Here is a 17,000-nt window from a genome sequence, read left to right as displayed (position 1 = left end):
AACTTCTCTTAATGCTCTTGTTTGACCACCTCCTGAGCCACAGGTTATTTTTGTTAAGCCCCGCCCACTTTTCTTTAAGCCCCGCCCACTTTTGTTAAGCCCCGCCCACTTTCCACAAGGTATTCAATAAGCCCCGCCCACTTTTCTTTAAGCCCCGCCCACTTTTGCTAAGCCCTGCCCACTTTTGCTAAGCTCCGCCCACTTTTCATAAGGTTTTTTCTAAGCCTCGCCCACTTTTCCAAAGCTCCGCCCACTTTTGCTAAGCTCCGCCCACTTTTCATAAGGTATTTTTCTAAGCCACGCCCACTTTCCTAAGCCTCGCCCACTTTTGCCAAGCTCCGTCCACTTTTCATAAGGTTTTTTCTAAGCCACGCCCACTTTTCCTAAGCTCCGCCCACTTTTGCTAAGCTCCGCCCACTTTTCATAAGGTATTTTTTCTAAGCCACGCCCACTTTTGCTAAGCTCCGCCCACTTTTCATAAGGTATTTTTTCTAAGCCACGCCCACTTTTCCTAAGCTCCGCCTACTTTTGCTAAGCCCCGCCCACTCTTACATCATTTCCAGTTCATCTCTGACTCACAAAGAAATCACTAGAAAATTACAGGATGTTATGGTTTTGAAAAATTTCCCAATGAAGGCTTGCCTAGGCTTGCCCAGGGAATTTCCAAAGGAAACCACACCCACCAGTCTTTCTCTATAAAAGTTTCAAACCCAGGCTCCATTTTAAACATTTGTTCTTGCTGGCAATGGTGTTCTGTGTGCTTGTCTCAAACTCTCTGTCTTCTATGGAATTAAACCTTCAAGTTGATGAACTGGATTCAAACCTCTTATCTATTGAGGTAAGATTTTTTATTTTCCTATTTTCAAACTTTGATTGAAGCATACTCATTTAATAATTAAATAACTTAATTAATACATTATTATTTTCTCTCACAGGAAATTGTATCTGAAAATACTGCTTTTGCTACAACTTGGGGGGAAATTGTTGGCTTGGTTGAAGACCTTGAGTGGGATGACTTTGGTGTTCCTTGGAACTCTCTGTCTTCTATGGAACTAAACCTTCAAGTTGATGAACTGGATTCAAACCTCTTATCTATTGAGGTAAGATTTTTTATTTTCCTATTTTCAAACTTTGATTGAAGCATACTCATTTAATAATTAAATAACTTAATTAATACATTATTATTTTCTCTCACAGGAAATTGTGTCTGAAATACGAAATGAAAATACTGCTTTTGCTACAACTTGGGGCGAAATTGTTGGCTTGGTTGAAGACCTTATGAGCGACCAAGACCCACAGAACGAGTTGCCCTTGATGACCCAACCAAAGAGTTATACCTTGGAGACCAGCAAAATCCTGAAAAAGAGTTTTACAGCAATAGTACTCATTGTGAGTTATCAAGACAATACCCACTGAACAAGTTATACCTTGATGAGCCAGAATACAAGTTTTACCTTGGAGACTCACAAATTTTGAAAAAATCAGTAAATGAGTTCTGCCTTGATGGTTTAAATAACTACCTTGGAGACTCAGGAAAAGGGTTCTGCCAAGATGGTTCTAAATATGGGGCCTACCTTGGAGACTCACAAATTTTGAAAAAATCAGTAAATGAGTTCTGCCTTGATGGTTTAAATAACTACCTTGGAGACTCAGGAAAAGGGTTCTGCCAAGATGGTTCTAAATATGGGGCCTACCTTGGAGACTCACAAATTTTGAAAAAATCAGTAAATGAGTTCTGCCTTGATGGTTTAAATAACTACCTTGGAGACTCAGGAAAAGGGTTCTGCCAAGATGGTTCTAAATATGGGTCCTACCTTGGAGACTCACAAATTTTGAAAAATCAGTAAATGAGTTATCCTTAAGAGACTTTGTAAGTTGGTTTTACTTTGAATACTTGAAATGTGGGTTCTGGATTGATAACTCACAATGTGATACATATCTTGGAAACTCAACGGGAATGTGGTTATACCTTGAAGACTTGGAAAGTTGGGTTTATGTTGGACACTTGAAACTTTTTTGGGGGCTTTTATTTATTTATTTATTTATTTATTATTATTATTATTTTATTTATTTATATTTTGGAGACTTTTGGAGTTGCTATCACTCTTTGGGATCTAAACCTATCGATGTAGTTCTTTGTCGGATGGTGCTTGATGGGAGCAAGATCAAGAAAGTTCTGGGAAGAAAGTGCAGGCTTACTCCCCCTTTTTACGTCATCAAACCTGAAAGCCTTAAAAGACAGAATTGGAAGAAGAGAAAAAAAATATATATATATACATTGTTCGTTCTGGGAAGAAAGTGCAGGCTTACTCCCCCTTTCTACGTCATCAAACCTGAAAGCCTTAAAAGACAGAATTGGAAGAAGAGAAAAAAAACGTAAAATATATATATATAGGTGGAAATCTCATTTTGAAAAAGACATTGTGTTGGGCGAGGATTGAGTTGGGGTTGAGATTTTGAATGTGAGGGTTGGGGTTGAGATTTTGAATGTGAGGGTTGGGACACACACACATACACATCAACAAACAAAAGTTAAGCCTTGACTATTCAGTTGAGGATTCTGTGTTTGGGGTTCACAGATGTAAGAACGTCCACCCCTTGACACACATTATATACTGTTATACACCTCGGACTTGGCCCTCGAGTGTCCACAACGGTGTATAGTAGGAGGGAGTGAAGCGCCAACCTATTGCTCCCATTGCACACACACACACACACAAACAAAAGTTAAGCCTTGACTATTCAGTTGAGGATTCTGTGTTTGGGGTTCACAGATGTAAGAACGTCCACCCCTTGACACACATTATATACTGTTATACACCTCGGACTTGTCCCTCTAGTGTCCACAAAGGTGTATTATCTGCTTAGTTTTGTCTTTTGTAATTCCTGTGAATAAAATGAACCTAAAATCTCTTCCCCTTCCAAATCATATATTTTATAAGTCCAAGGAACTGTATCTATTACATCAACAATTTTAAAAAGTTCTTTCGTCCATCGTTCAGTAAAACCCTTTTCAAAATGAGATTTCCACCTATATATTCTTACGATATCACCAACTTTGAACTTAGGTTTTCTGACATTAATCTCTTTTTCATATTTTAATTTTGTAAATGTTTCTGATGGCTTCATATTCGTTGACGTGTGAATCGTGTCATTATACTTATCCACAATATCCTGAATAAAAGATAACCATTGTTGTGAACCGAGTTGTGTGAATTTTTTATATAGTCTCTCTTTAAGGTACGATTAAAACGTTCAACAACAACTGCCTTCCCTTCATTAAAGGTACTGTATAATGTAATACTGTTATTTTTAAAAAATTCATAAATGTCTTGTTATAAAACTCTCTACCCTCATCAGTCCACAATTTCTTAGGTTTTCTCTTACTTTTATTAAATATCTGTTGAAAAGCTAACATAAGAGTATTACCTGTTTTGTTTTTAAAGGGACAACCCACGCATATCTACTCCTCAAATCAATAACGGTTAAAGCATACTTGTACCCCTTATCATTATTGAGTTCAATCAAATCAGCAGACCAGATATAATCAACTTCCTTGGAATAAACTTTCCTTCTCTGAAACTTTGTGAATATTGGTTTATGTAATTCATCAGCTAATTGCTCTTCAGTCTTAATGACATCATTAGAGCCGATAACATTTTTGAATTTCCAAGTTTCAATTTAGCACTGATCATCTTCTTCACGATGAACCGATCAACTTTTTTCTCTCAAGGTTGGATTTTGTATCGGAGACAAATTATACAACATTTCTCTATCGGCTTCATGCTTTTCTTCCAAAGTTGTGGTATTCCCATAATCAATATCGTGTCTCATCCACACTTCATCAACTCTATTGATGGGTTTTCTCCATGATTTAGGATTGTCTGCCTCATCTAATCTTTTATCCAAGTTTGTGCCTGGACCACAGAAAGAATACCCTGGTAGATGTAATTCCCCTGGTATTCCAGAAGTTGTAAATTTACTTCCTGATAAAAACTTTTGTATATCTCCTCCGAGTTTGTGTTTGGAGATATATTAATTTGTTTTTGAACCACACACCGAACATATACCTTTTTGTACAACCCTGTTATTTTTACTTTTAATAGATGAAACATTTTAAAGTATTAGTTTTCTTTTTACATTTGAGACAATAACTCATTTATTTATGAGAAAAATTCCTGCAGAGTGCAAAAACTTTTTTAGTTTCCAACATGCACATTTGAATCTTAATTTTTAAAACATCAAGAATCCTTAGAAATGCCTTCACTCTCTCCTCCATTTATTGAAGAAAAAAATGAATTAAAATACATGTCTTCTCGATGTCGATAGTCTTGTCGAAAGTATTGTAAATAGACTTTTTAATTCTTTGTATTCCTCCTGGTGAGATAAGTTAATTTCTTTAATACCTCTATTCTTTTGAATCTCACTGGTTTCCATATTTTGATATTTATTCATTCTCTCTTTCCTCCCTCTCTCTCTTCTCTCTTTCCTCCTTCTCTCTCCTCCTCCTCCTCCTTTTCCTCCTCTTCCCTCTCTTCTTCAACTCCTTCCTCATCCCTTACTATACTTGAATCGTTTACACCCCATAGAATATTATACATATATTCATCAGGATTTCTTGTTATTCCTGTATCCAAAATAATTTTTTACAACAGGATACCAATAAAATTTCTTTTGAATTTCTAAAAGAGCCTTACCTTTTCTTAACCTTATAATTTTTTTCATTATTTAACATTCTAATTAAATCTAAAGTTGTTGGTTTATCAACATCAGCATAATGCCAATCTTTTATTGAAAATACCTCATTCTTATGTTGTAGAACATATTTATTAAAATACCGAATACCCTTTTCTTGAAGGTATGCTTGAACACAGAAATGATAATTTTCTTGAAGCCTTCTTGCTGTCATTTATGTATTAGAAATATATGTTAGAATAATATTATGGAACAAAGCACCTTCCCATCTTCCCATAGTTAAATCATTTTGTATTTCCTTACTTATTATATATAATCCTGTTTTTTCTGTTTTCATGAGATAAACAAGGGCAAAACCATTATTATATTTACCCTTATTAAATTCTTTTATTTGTTGTTTACTAATCGTGGCTCCACAAAACTCATTCTCGATACCAAGTGGATAATATTCTTCCTTACGAGACTGATTTAATTGTTCCAGGTCTTCGAGGTTAATTTTAAATGACCAATTATACCCTAAATCATTCATATCATACCCCCATTGTTCTATTCTCATACAAACGATACGCCCTTCTTTATAAAAATTTATTTTAATTCGAACTGTGAATTCTGTATGACCTGGAGATAATATCAACACTTCTGTATCTTTAGAATACACAGCCGTTTTATTTAAGTATATATATTGTGATAATCGGCTTAATCTCACCAAGTCATTTGCGTCAGTCGGGCTTGGATAATTTTTAATTTATAAGCATTTTTCATGTTAGTATTTTTGTTTATATTATATTTATGTCGTTCAGCCTGTGCCTTTGTGTAATAATTTGATAAATCAATATCCAGTTCTTGAGATACACCAAAGATAGAACCATCTTTACCAACATAAGTCATTTATATTAGATTAAAAATAATATCATAAAATTTTTTATTTTGTTGAGTTGAAATAACACATATAGACATAATTGACCACAACACTTGGAATTTAATTCTTGGACTTGAAATGTTTGATAAACACCATTCTGTAAGAATTTTATGACTTCAACAGGTGGTGGAAGACCAAAACTATCAAAATAATATTTGTCTTGACTATTAAAAATACAAACCCAATGAGAACCGTTCCCATCATTATCTTCTAAGTTCATAATAATATTCTTTGTATGTTTCGACACATTTGTTAATTCATCTCTCATACAAATAACCACATTATGAATTTTTAATTTCTTACAATATTTGGCAAGTTGTAAATTTGATGTTGTATTCTTTCCAAATTCTTTCAACCACTCATCAATGCTCATTTATTTATTAGAAAGATATAATCCATTACCTCTTTTCGTTAATTTTACACCTGCTTGTGCTATAGAAGAAAGCATATCTCCAACTAACAATCTCGCTTTATCAGGCAGACCTTCAAGTTTTTCAGCAAAATCTACAATTACACCACTTCCACTAATTTGTTTCTCCAACTCTTTGTTATGTCTTTCCAATTCTTTTTGAGCCTGGAGTTGAGCCTTCCTTTCGTTGGCAGTTTTGACCGCTGTTGAAATACCACCCGTCAATGCTCCAACCGCACTTAAACCAGCAAATAAAGGAATTAGAAATGGGAGAAATCCTCCACTCGTCTCTCTTATTGAATATTTTTCAACATTGGTTTTGTCATTTTAATTTTAAGTGAGCCAGTGTCATTCAAGATTTTAACCTGTTCTCTTGTGAGCAAAACATCAATTCTTACTGCTCCTTTTCTCTGAATTGTATTAACGTTAATCGTACAAGGCTTTTGATTTTGAACACAAGATGATAGTTTATGAAGATTGATTTGATTAACATATACCCCAGTTGGTACTTTGCCACTCATTTATTTAACAAAAAATTATGTGAGACTAATCATCACACCATTATCTGTATTAATCTGCAATTCTGTTTCTTCCAAAAGCAAACAATATGTATCAACTTCTTCACTCTCTCCTCTTTCAATGTATAGGGAAGTATCCACTCGATTAGACTTTATAGTTTCTTTTTGAGCGCTCAGGTCAAACGTATAGATTGTATACAAACTTTTAAATGCTGTCATATCCAAAATAGGTTCTTTATTTCCATTACTTTCACACACCTTTTGGTAAGACTTGTATGCTTCAGCAAAATCATTTTTTTCCCAATTAATTTCCAATCTATCTCGTGGATAAAATGTTCCATCTAGAGAAACGCAAAGTTGTTTCACCTTAGCATTATCACTCAATGCATTATTCTTATCAGTCGCAGTATCACCATCTGGCTTTTTAAAAATCATCCACAGATATCGTGGCTTTCCTTCCAGAACACCCAAATTCCACGTGTAAGTAGTTTGATTGAGTTTAACGTGTTGACATCTTCTTTTGAGGTATGATACACTGAGTGGTTTTTTTTGAGTTAAGTCTTCGATTCAACATCTCTTCTGTTTTAAGATTAGGAGTATATTCACTGATATACCAACTCATCTCCTCAATTACAAATTTATTCTGATCACCAAAAGCATTACCAACACCAAAAAGCAATCTATTTTCATTATCATTCCTTTGTAGTTGAAATCTAATTTTAAGACCATACAGAACTTTATCATAATCACAAAATCCAAATATACCTTTAAGAGGAACTGCCACAGTAAAACTATTTTCTGCTTTTGTATCATCATTATACATTCCTTTCCTTTGAATATATCCAGGGTCTGTGTTTGTTCCCGTTGACATATCAGGAATAAAACCTTCGACAGACCCCTTTCCCATTCTATCACTGAATGTATAGAGTGTAAATTTCATCATTTCAGATACAGCAGAGACATAATCAACCGCTTCAACTTCTTGTGTTCCAATATACAATCGCACACTATCAAACATTTTCCAGAAGAAATCATTTACAAGTGTAGCGTTTGTGTTATTCCCAGCCTTAGTGAATTTAAATTTACACAACAAGAAACTTTCGGAGAGATTCAAATAGGTTTGTTGATTATTTATTTCAAAACTTTTGTACCATTTGTATTCCAGTCTGTTCCAGTTATTGCATTTACCTTGAAGTAATCTTCTTTTTTAGTGGAGTTTGAGATAATAATAGTATCATCCAAATCATAGATACTATCAATTGCTTCCATACTTGTATTTATTTAGGAAAAAAGATGTTAAAACTTTTGAAACCCTGATCCAAGTATTTGAATTATTTTCTGTCGTTCTTGGGGGGACAACTGAGTTTTACCTTTCTTAATTTCTTTATTGCTTGTAATTTATGAGATTCTTTCTGAGCATCTTTTATACTCTTTACAGCACCTGCTACATTTCCCACAGCAGAAGCAGTTGAACCAATTAGGTCTTTATGTTTAAGAATAGTTGAACCAATACCTATGAGAGTATCAATTATCCCATCTCCTCTAAATTGATGTCCAACACCCCTTTGTCTCTTAGGTTTATAGTATCCTCTACCAAGATACATACCTTCACCCTTGTAGTACGGGGAAAGGAACATCCCATCCCCTGTAATTATTTTATATTTTCCCAACTCGTGCTTCCTCACAATAACCATCGTATTTATTTATTGAAAAACTTCACGTAGGTGAATTCTGATGGATATAACTTCTCCATTAAAAGAAATCACACGATTATCTTGGTCGGTTATCCTAAAATTTACTCTGTGTATGGTTTTTCCTGACACAGGTAGATAAACCAAATTTTTAGGCTCCATATTGAATTTATAACCAATTGGGGTTGAGTATGCGCTGAATGAAAATATTGTATTTGTTTTTAATCCATCATTATAAGCACCATCAATCAAATCACAGTGAATTAACACCGAATTTATTCCTGAGGATATTTGAATGACATTATCACTGTAAAACGTCCCATTCGTTTCAATCTTTTTGAGGAGAAACCTAATAACTCTCTAAATGAATTATCAATTGTGAAATCAACCTTGTAGTTATTTTTAACTTTAATCGTTGTTTTTGAAGTATGTTTTTGAATGTTTATAACAATATTTTTTGGTTCATCACCCTGTTCTTTCATAAGACGAGCAATTTCGGAAGATATTTGAGAAATCTCGTATGCTCCGGGTGAGACTGTTATCGTTTTGTATCCACTTCCCGGATTATAACTAAACTTGTCATTTTTCTCGGTTATATTAAATAAGGTATTATAAGTCTCCATGGACAATAAAGATGCCTCATATTCTTTTGTTGTGTCAAGTTGTAGTGGGTATGGGAATGAAGATGTGTGGTCGCTTGTTGTGAAATTAAAACTCAGGATTGTGCTTCTCATCTTATTTAATATGAGTTAAAATGTCTTTATATTGAGATTTATTAATTATTTTCATGTTCATCAACTGGTCTAAAATGGCTGATGCTTCATTAAAACAATTGTTATTTCCAGCCTTCTTACTGCCGAACAACAATAACAGTCTATTAACTAATTGCGATGGGTCATTTGGAAGAAAACTAATACCTGAACCAAGGATACTTAAAGCCTGAATAATGTGTTTCTCCTTCTCATTCTTCCTACTTTTACCAGAAAGAATAACCTTATAATTTAGAGTGTTCAGCAAATCAATATATACTCTATCATCATTATTTTCCATATCCAATGGTTTATCAATATACTTTGATTCATCCCTCACAGTTGAACCTTGTCTTCCATCTTTTGTGAGAAGAAACATTAATCTCGGAGTTAGTTTTAACAGGGGTTGAGCAGAACTTAAGAACCTTAATTCATCATTAAATATCAATACCTTTTCTTGAACAAGATGAAATATTGCTGGTTGTTCTGTTGGAATGAGTCCTGCTTTGGTTTTTGAATCCGCTGAATATTCATTGTTTTGAACAGCATTCACAATATAATCAGGGGTTGATTAATCTCTTCCAGTTGTTGAAATAAACCTTCATCATCATATTCTAATTCTCCTAAATGCTCTAATTCTTCCTCCGTCATTTGACTGAAATCTTTTAACATTTGAAGCTTTCTAGGAGTATATTCTACTGTGGGAACTGTGGAAACATCTTTCATTTTTTCTTGGGAAGTTTTTAAAAGTGGTTTAAAAATTTCTCTTGTTTTTTTTCAAATGCTTCTTCGCCCGTTAGTTTCTGTCTGCGTTTCTTCTTTATGTCTTCCTGTTGTTTTACAACTTTTTGAAACCAACTCTTGATGTTCCTTAAATCTTCTTGCTCTTTCTTTTGTATCCATTTATTTATTGTAAAATATCATTTAATGAATTGTAAAGATCAACAGGGAAATTTTCCTTTTCTTCATCATTCAAGTAGATGTGTTCAAATAAATCCTTTTCTTTAAATATTTCATCAAATTCTTTATTAACATTAATGCGAGTTGTAATTTCTTCTTCACTAATCCTTGCATCTCTGCTTTTCATACGTTTGTGTTGAGTTTCTTCATCAACATCAAAACCGAATGATAAAATCTTCACTCCGCTCAGATATTTAATAATTTGTCTCGTTCCTTCTGGATTAGTTTCTAATATCCCAACACCACCAGATTTTAGTTTCTTTAACTCACTCTTACAATGTGAATATTTTGTTGTACCAAGAGAAACCTCCTCAAATATTTGTCCTTCATTCCTCAATCGCATATGTTCCTCCACTGAAATATAGTGATAATCTTCACCTTTTACTTCTCCAGGTCTTATTGCTCTAGTTGTTGTTGATACAATGCGTATCACGGGGTGTTTTTTAAGTAAATTTACAATATTCTCATTTGTATTACACAAGAACCTTGATTTATGAAAGTTTTTTCCAGAAGCAGATTTACCCACAAGATTTATAATAATAGTTGTCATTTATATATGTAATTGTTTATAAAACAAAAAATATATCCCTTAATATCTCATCTTGTTTCACAACAATATATTTATATTTTTCAGTCGTGTGCTTCATATAATCCTCAAATTTCTTTTTACTACATAATGTAGAACAATTATCTCTCCAAAAATTATTGATATCTATTGAATTTAACTTGAATAAAATAAAAGTATTAGCATTGTTTCTGATGGAACGACGAGGAAGTTGAAAGTACGATTGACTAAGATAAATACAATTACAAGAAGAATGTCTCCCTCTTGTGTAGTAGCTGTCCATTACCGTTTGGTTTCTCTCATTAACACAATCATCAAAGATAACGAGGTTCTTTTTTGATTTATCCAAATCTTGGGGAGACGGTATATCATCCGTATTATCACTAAGAATACAAGTTATAAGATTTGATTTCTTTTACATCTCTGTGTATCACAAAATAGTTGAATTATATCTTCAATGTTATAATCATTTAGGTTTTTTGACGTTTAAATAAACCTATTATATCTTCTTTTTGAAGACCAGCATTAAAACCTTGTGAGAGTAGTTGATACTCTGGTTGAAAACTCGACTTTGTGAAAATTATTAAATTATCATAATCTAAAAAGTTGGGAGTGAGGAGCATTTTTAAAAGTAAGCAGGTTTTTCCACATCCACTTGAACCAACTATGAGACATCTTAATGAATTTGGGAGATTTTATGGTTGTTAAATTTTATCTTATTTTCCCAAATAGGTAAAAAATCATTCATTTATATATTTGAAAAACAGGTTATTTAATTTATTATTGGCTTTTTTAGAAACTCTATATTTTATCCTAAGTTCAGGCTTAATTTCAAGATAATCCATTATTTTATTTATACAATATCTTGTGTTGATATTTCCCTGAAAATTACATCCATGAATAATATACAACAACAATCCTTTGAACATTTCTCTTATACGTTCAGTTTCTTCCCTTGTAAGGAAAGGTGTGTTATCATCCTCATACTTTACATTCATTTCTCTAATCAATCTTGTGAAGTAATTCATTTTTGGTGTAAATCTAAAAGAATTATTTTCCTTTTATATTTTTTATTATCATTAATTAGAAGATAATCACAGAATATACATTGTTTATAGGCTTTTGACTCTGTGTTTAATCCCTGTCTTTCACACGCATGGGACAATTCTCAAATTTGTCATATGGAGAATCAGGAAAGTCTAGCATATTTATAAAGTAAAACTTTACTTAAACTGAAATTCATCTATACTTTTAGTTGTATATTACCATCGATATCGATATACTTTTTTCATTATCAGATTCAACGACAACATTTTTTATATTAAAGGTAATTTTAAAATTATCGTTAACTACTATTGAACGAAATGTCATTTCACCTGATATATTAACATCCTTTATTTCATCAAGATTTACATCTTTAGGGTTGTTGAAAAAAATACAAATTTCTCCTTGCATATTACAGATGGTCTTATCTTTTCTTTCTAAAGCTTCATCCATAAGGTTTTTGTTCTTTGATACTTTTTCTTGTTTCATTGCTTTTCTAGTTTTGAATATATTACTAGAAGGAGAGGAGAAACTTTTGTTAGAGATACTTTAATTGATGTTCTACCAGGTATACTAAAAGCCCTTCCACTGAAGGAAATTGAAGAACTCATATTATTTACCATAATAGTTTTTATCCAATAGTTGTTATATTTATCTTTGTTCAATTTTACATCCTTGACATATTTCTCAGTATCTTTAACAGATGAAGAGATTGATTGAAACTTGTCTTTTGTGTCTTGAAACATTGTATTTATTAAGTGAAAAAGTTGGAGGATAAAATGTTTTTAAGCACAGATTCACCTATAAATTAAACGAAATTTTCATCAAGAAAATTTTAGTTTAAGCAAAGTTTTATTCTATAAATATGGTGAATACAACGTACTGCGATGTTTGTAATCACGAATATAAACATTATAGAAAACACCTCCGAACCAACAAACACACATTTAATCTATTTCATCAAATATCTCCTCTTGAGTTGGAAAGAAAACATTGTGATATCTGTTCAAAGGATGTTTTGAAGAGTAGTTATAATCAACATCTTCAATCACAAAAACACAAGAAAAATGAGTTTAAAGTAAAGGGAGACTATTATATTAAAAACACTGATGAGGCATTTAAAGGGCATATAAAAATAAGGATTTTTCAATTTGGAGAACTCCAGTCCATCATCAATACCTGAATCAATTGAAATAGTGAAACCCGATGTTGAAAAATTTATTAAAAAGACATTAAAAGAAATAAAAACTTTAAAGTTTTATATGGGAGTGAAAATGAATATGAAAAGACAAGATGAAGAACAAACTCCTTATATGAGAACAGATCTTCATTTTATAACATCATTTCAAGATTTTTTGAATAGTGGGGTTTATGAAGAACTATCAAGACAAGAGGAGGATGTTGATAACACAGTGCTAGGAAGTGGATTCAACATTAACAAAATCATCTTTTTAGATATACACATTCTAAAATCAAACCCTCTTAAAGCTTCTTCTTATATTGAATTACCAAAAGAAATAAAACTAAAGAAGGCAGTTGTTAATATTAAGAACAATGATAATAAATGTTTTCTCTGGTCTGTTCTTGCTCACTTACATCCACCAAAATGTAATTCAGAAAGAGTAAAACAATATATGAAATATGAGAATACCTTGGACATTAAAGATTTTAAATTCCCAATGCCATTAACAGATATTCCTAAATTTGAGAAAAAGAATAATCTTTCTATTAATGTATATGGATTAACGGATACAAACAAAGTTCAAATATTAAAAATTTCAAACAACTATAAAAATGAAGAAACACACATTGACCTTTTATATTTTAGTGTTGGAAAGAATTCACATTACACATACATCAATAATTTATCAAGATTAATCTCTTCTCAGGTATTCAGAACAGCAAACAAAATATATCCTTGTAAGCGATGTCTTAATTCATTTCATACAAAAGAACGATTAGAACAACATTCAAAATATTGTAGTAATCATAAATCAGCTGTAATTACAATGCCTAAACCTGGTGAAAAGATTTATTTTGAAGATTATAATAAATCTATCATGCACCCATTTGTGATATACGCTGATTTTGAATGTATCCTTAAAAAGATAAATACTGCTTCTCCTAATCCAAAAGAACCATATACAAATAAATATCAAAACGATATTCCTTGTGGTTTTTGTTATTATATCAAATCATCTGTTGGAGAAAAGTATAACAAACTTGAACATTATCGTGGAAAAAATGCTTCACAAGAGTTTGTAAAACGATTAGAAAAGGATTGTATGAGACTCACTAAATTAATGAAAGAAACAAATGAACCGATGAAATTAACCAAAGAAGAAAAAATTAGAATTTAGAATGAGACAATATCTGTCATATTTGTGAGGGGGAAATTAAGGAGTTTAAAGTTAGAGACCATTGTCATCTTACTGGTAAATATAGAGGTCCCGCTCATTCCTGTTGTAATCTTAATTATAAATTACCTTCTTTTTATTCCAGTCTTTCTTCACAACAGCGCCAACTATGATACACATCTATTTATAAATGAACTTTCAAAAACACCAGGGAATATTTCTGCTATAACAAACACAAGTCAAAAGTATATTTCATTTTCAAAAATGATATTCACAAAACCTATAACTCGTATTAGGTTTTTAGATTCTTACAAGTTTATGGGAACACCACTAGCCTACCTCGCATCAAATCTAAGCTCCACAGACTCTTTTCCAAATCTTAATTCATTCTTTCCAAAAGAGGAAATTCTCACTAAAGAGGAAATTCAGATTAAAGATGAAATTCTGATTAAAGAAGGAATTCTTACGAGAGAGGAAATTCAAACAAGGAATGAAATTCAAAGTAAAGAGAAAAATCTTACAAGTAAGGGAATTTATCCTTATGATTATATGGATTCATTTATGAGATTTAAAGAAACACAACTTCCTTCAAAAGAAAGTTTCTATAATAACCTTTATGAAGAAGAGATAAGTGATAAGGAATATAAACACGCACAAGAAATATGGAAAATATTTAAGATAAAGAACCTTGGAGAATATCACGATTTATATCTAAAAACAGATGTTTTATTGTTAGCTGATGTGTTTGAAGCTTTTAGATCACTCTGTCATAATAAAAATTGTTATGGATTAGATCCTGCCCACTATTTCACAGCTCCTGGTTTAGCTTGGAGTGCAATGTTGAAAATGACAAAACAAGATATAGATTTAATCAGTGATGTGGATATGCTTTTGATGATTGAGAAGTCCAAGAGAGGTGGAATATCACAAGTATGTTCAAAAAGATATGCTAAAGCAAATAATAAATATCTCCCAAATTATGATAGTGAAAAAGATAGTAATTATTTGATGTATTTTGATGCTAATAATTTGTATGGATGGGCAATGTCTCAATCTCTACCTTATGGTAAATTAGAGTGGGTGGAAGAAAAGAATTATGAAAAGGCTTTGATGAATATTGTTATTTCTTCTCAAGAGGAATTGAATGACGAAGAAGAAGGTTATTATTTTGAAGTTGATTTGAGGTACCCGAGTGATCTTCATAATAAGCATAAAGATCTTCCTTTTGCATGTGAGAAAGAAACTCCAAAGAAAGAATGGTTAAGTGATTATCATAAAAGTTTTAATATTAAAGGTAAATCAACAGAAAAGTTATTAACAACATTCTATGATAAAGAGGGATATGTTTTGCATCAGAGAAGCTTAAAACAGTTTTTGAGAGAAGGATTGAGAGTAGCTAAAATTCATAGAGTTTTAAAATTTAAACAAAGTCCTTGGGTGAAAAAGTATATTCAATTCAATACAGATATGAGAGCAAATACAAAAGTAAAATTTGAAGGGGACTTTTATAAATTAATGAATAATGCTGTATTTGGAAAGACTATGGAAAATGTTAGAAACAGGCAAAACATTAGATTCGCAACATCTTGGAAAGAAGCTTCGAGATTGATAAATAAACCAAGTTTTGAGAGAGAAGAGGTTTTTTCAGAGAACTTTTCTGCAATTCATATGAAAAAGGAAAGTATTGTAATGGATAAACCAATTTATATTGGAACAGCAGTTCTTGATTTATCAAAGATATTGATGTATGATTATTTGTATAATGACTTAAAGAAAGAGTAGGGTGAAAATGTTTCATTGTTGTATATGGATACTGATAGTTTTATCCTAGATATAAAAACTGATGATGTTTATGAAGATATGAAGAAAAATATTGGAGTATATGATACAAGTAATTTCAGCAAGAAGAGTGAGTTATTTTCCAAAAAGAATGAAAAGGTTATTGGTAAGTTTAAGGATGAGTTGGGTGGAAAAGTAATGAGTGAGTTTATTGGATTGAGAGCAAAGGCATATGCTTATAAGTATGGTGAACAGATTGATAAGAGGTTAAAGGGAATAAAGAAATATGTAATAAAGAAATCAATAACTTTTAGAAATTATTATAATTGTTTGATGAATAAGAAAGAAGAATATAGGAAAATGAATACAATAAGAAGTTATAAACATAACATATATAGTGAAGAAGTAAATAAAAAGGCATTAGGAGCCTTTGATGATAAGAGATTTATTTTAGATAATGGAATAGATTGTGTTCCATATGGATATTGTATGATAGAGTGTATAAAATAGATTATGTTTTAACGATGGGAAGATGGGTTAGGGTTTTTAAGGGCTACCGCTGCGTTTTTCACAATATATAAATGGTTAAACCAAGTATTAATCAAACTAAAGAGTGGAGAAAATCTCAGTCTTGGTATATAAATGGAAAACATAATGAATGTGAAAAATATCAAATAAGTCTTATTGAAAAAATAACTAAAACAAAGGTAAATAAAACAAATAACAGAATTAATTTAAAAACTAGTAAGTTAGAGGATGTAAAGAAAAAAATGAATATCCTTGAATGGACTGAAAACTTTGATGGTTATCAATTGAACAATGAAAAAACAATTTACTATAATCTCAAAATGATATGTGGCTCAGGAGGTGGTCAAACAAGAGCATTAAGAGAAGTTTATCATTTCGTAATGGCACAAATGGGGTATCTTAAAAAATATAAAGATTCAAATGTTTTGTTTGTCAATATTTTAGATGGGGATTATTGTGCAAAGAAAATTAAACTATTGAAGGAATTTGAGAATGAACAAATCTTTATAGGTTCAATGAGTGAGCTGTTCAACCCCCAGGTGTTCAATTCAATGAGGTTCAACCTCCAAGTTAAAAGGGGAGACAAATAAATATACCTTGGGATAAAAAGGGGGTTTATTTTTAAGGAAAAAAAATATAAATCGCTGAAAATCCCCCATTCATTTACATGGGGAAAAGTGAGCCAGAATCAGTATTCTTACCCTACTAACGAGTTGTGAATAACTCGTTCAGCAGGCTGCAGTGTTGTGACTGCATTTGGAATGAATCTATATTATGCAAGGAGCC

The 17,000-nt window shown here is 31.9% G+C and overlaps 1 protein-coding gene and 1 long non-coding RNA gene across 4 annotated transcripts in view; one reads left to right on the top strand and one right to left on the bottom strand.

Moving 5' to 3' along the window:
- Positions 1–17,000, bottom strand: part of LOC147025293 (enteropeptidase-like) — a 381,080-nt gene that overhangs the window by 246,627 nt on the left and 117,453 nt on the right. The window lies entirely within an intron of this gene.
- LOC147025294 (uncharacterized) lies at positions 364–1,305 on the top strand. The gene is made up of 3 exons (XR_015059446.1): positions 364–838; positions 936–1,100; positions 1,198–1,305. It is a non-coding gene; the product is annotated as an uncharacterized LOC147025294 (long non-coding RNA).

This window comes from Eptatretus burgeri, chromosome 6, assembly GCF_056783735.1.
Source record: "Eptatretus burgeri isolate ZD-2024b chromosome 6, Ebu_testis_v1, whole genome shotgun sequence".
Lineage (NCBI taxonomy): Eukaryota > Metazoa > Chordata > Myxini > Myxiniformes > Myxinidae > Eptatretus > Eptatretus burgeri.
The sequence above is the reverse complement of the archived record's forward strand: the minus strand, read 5'-3'. Positions and strand labels throughout refer to the sequence as shown.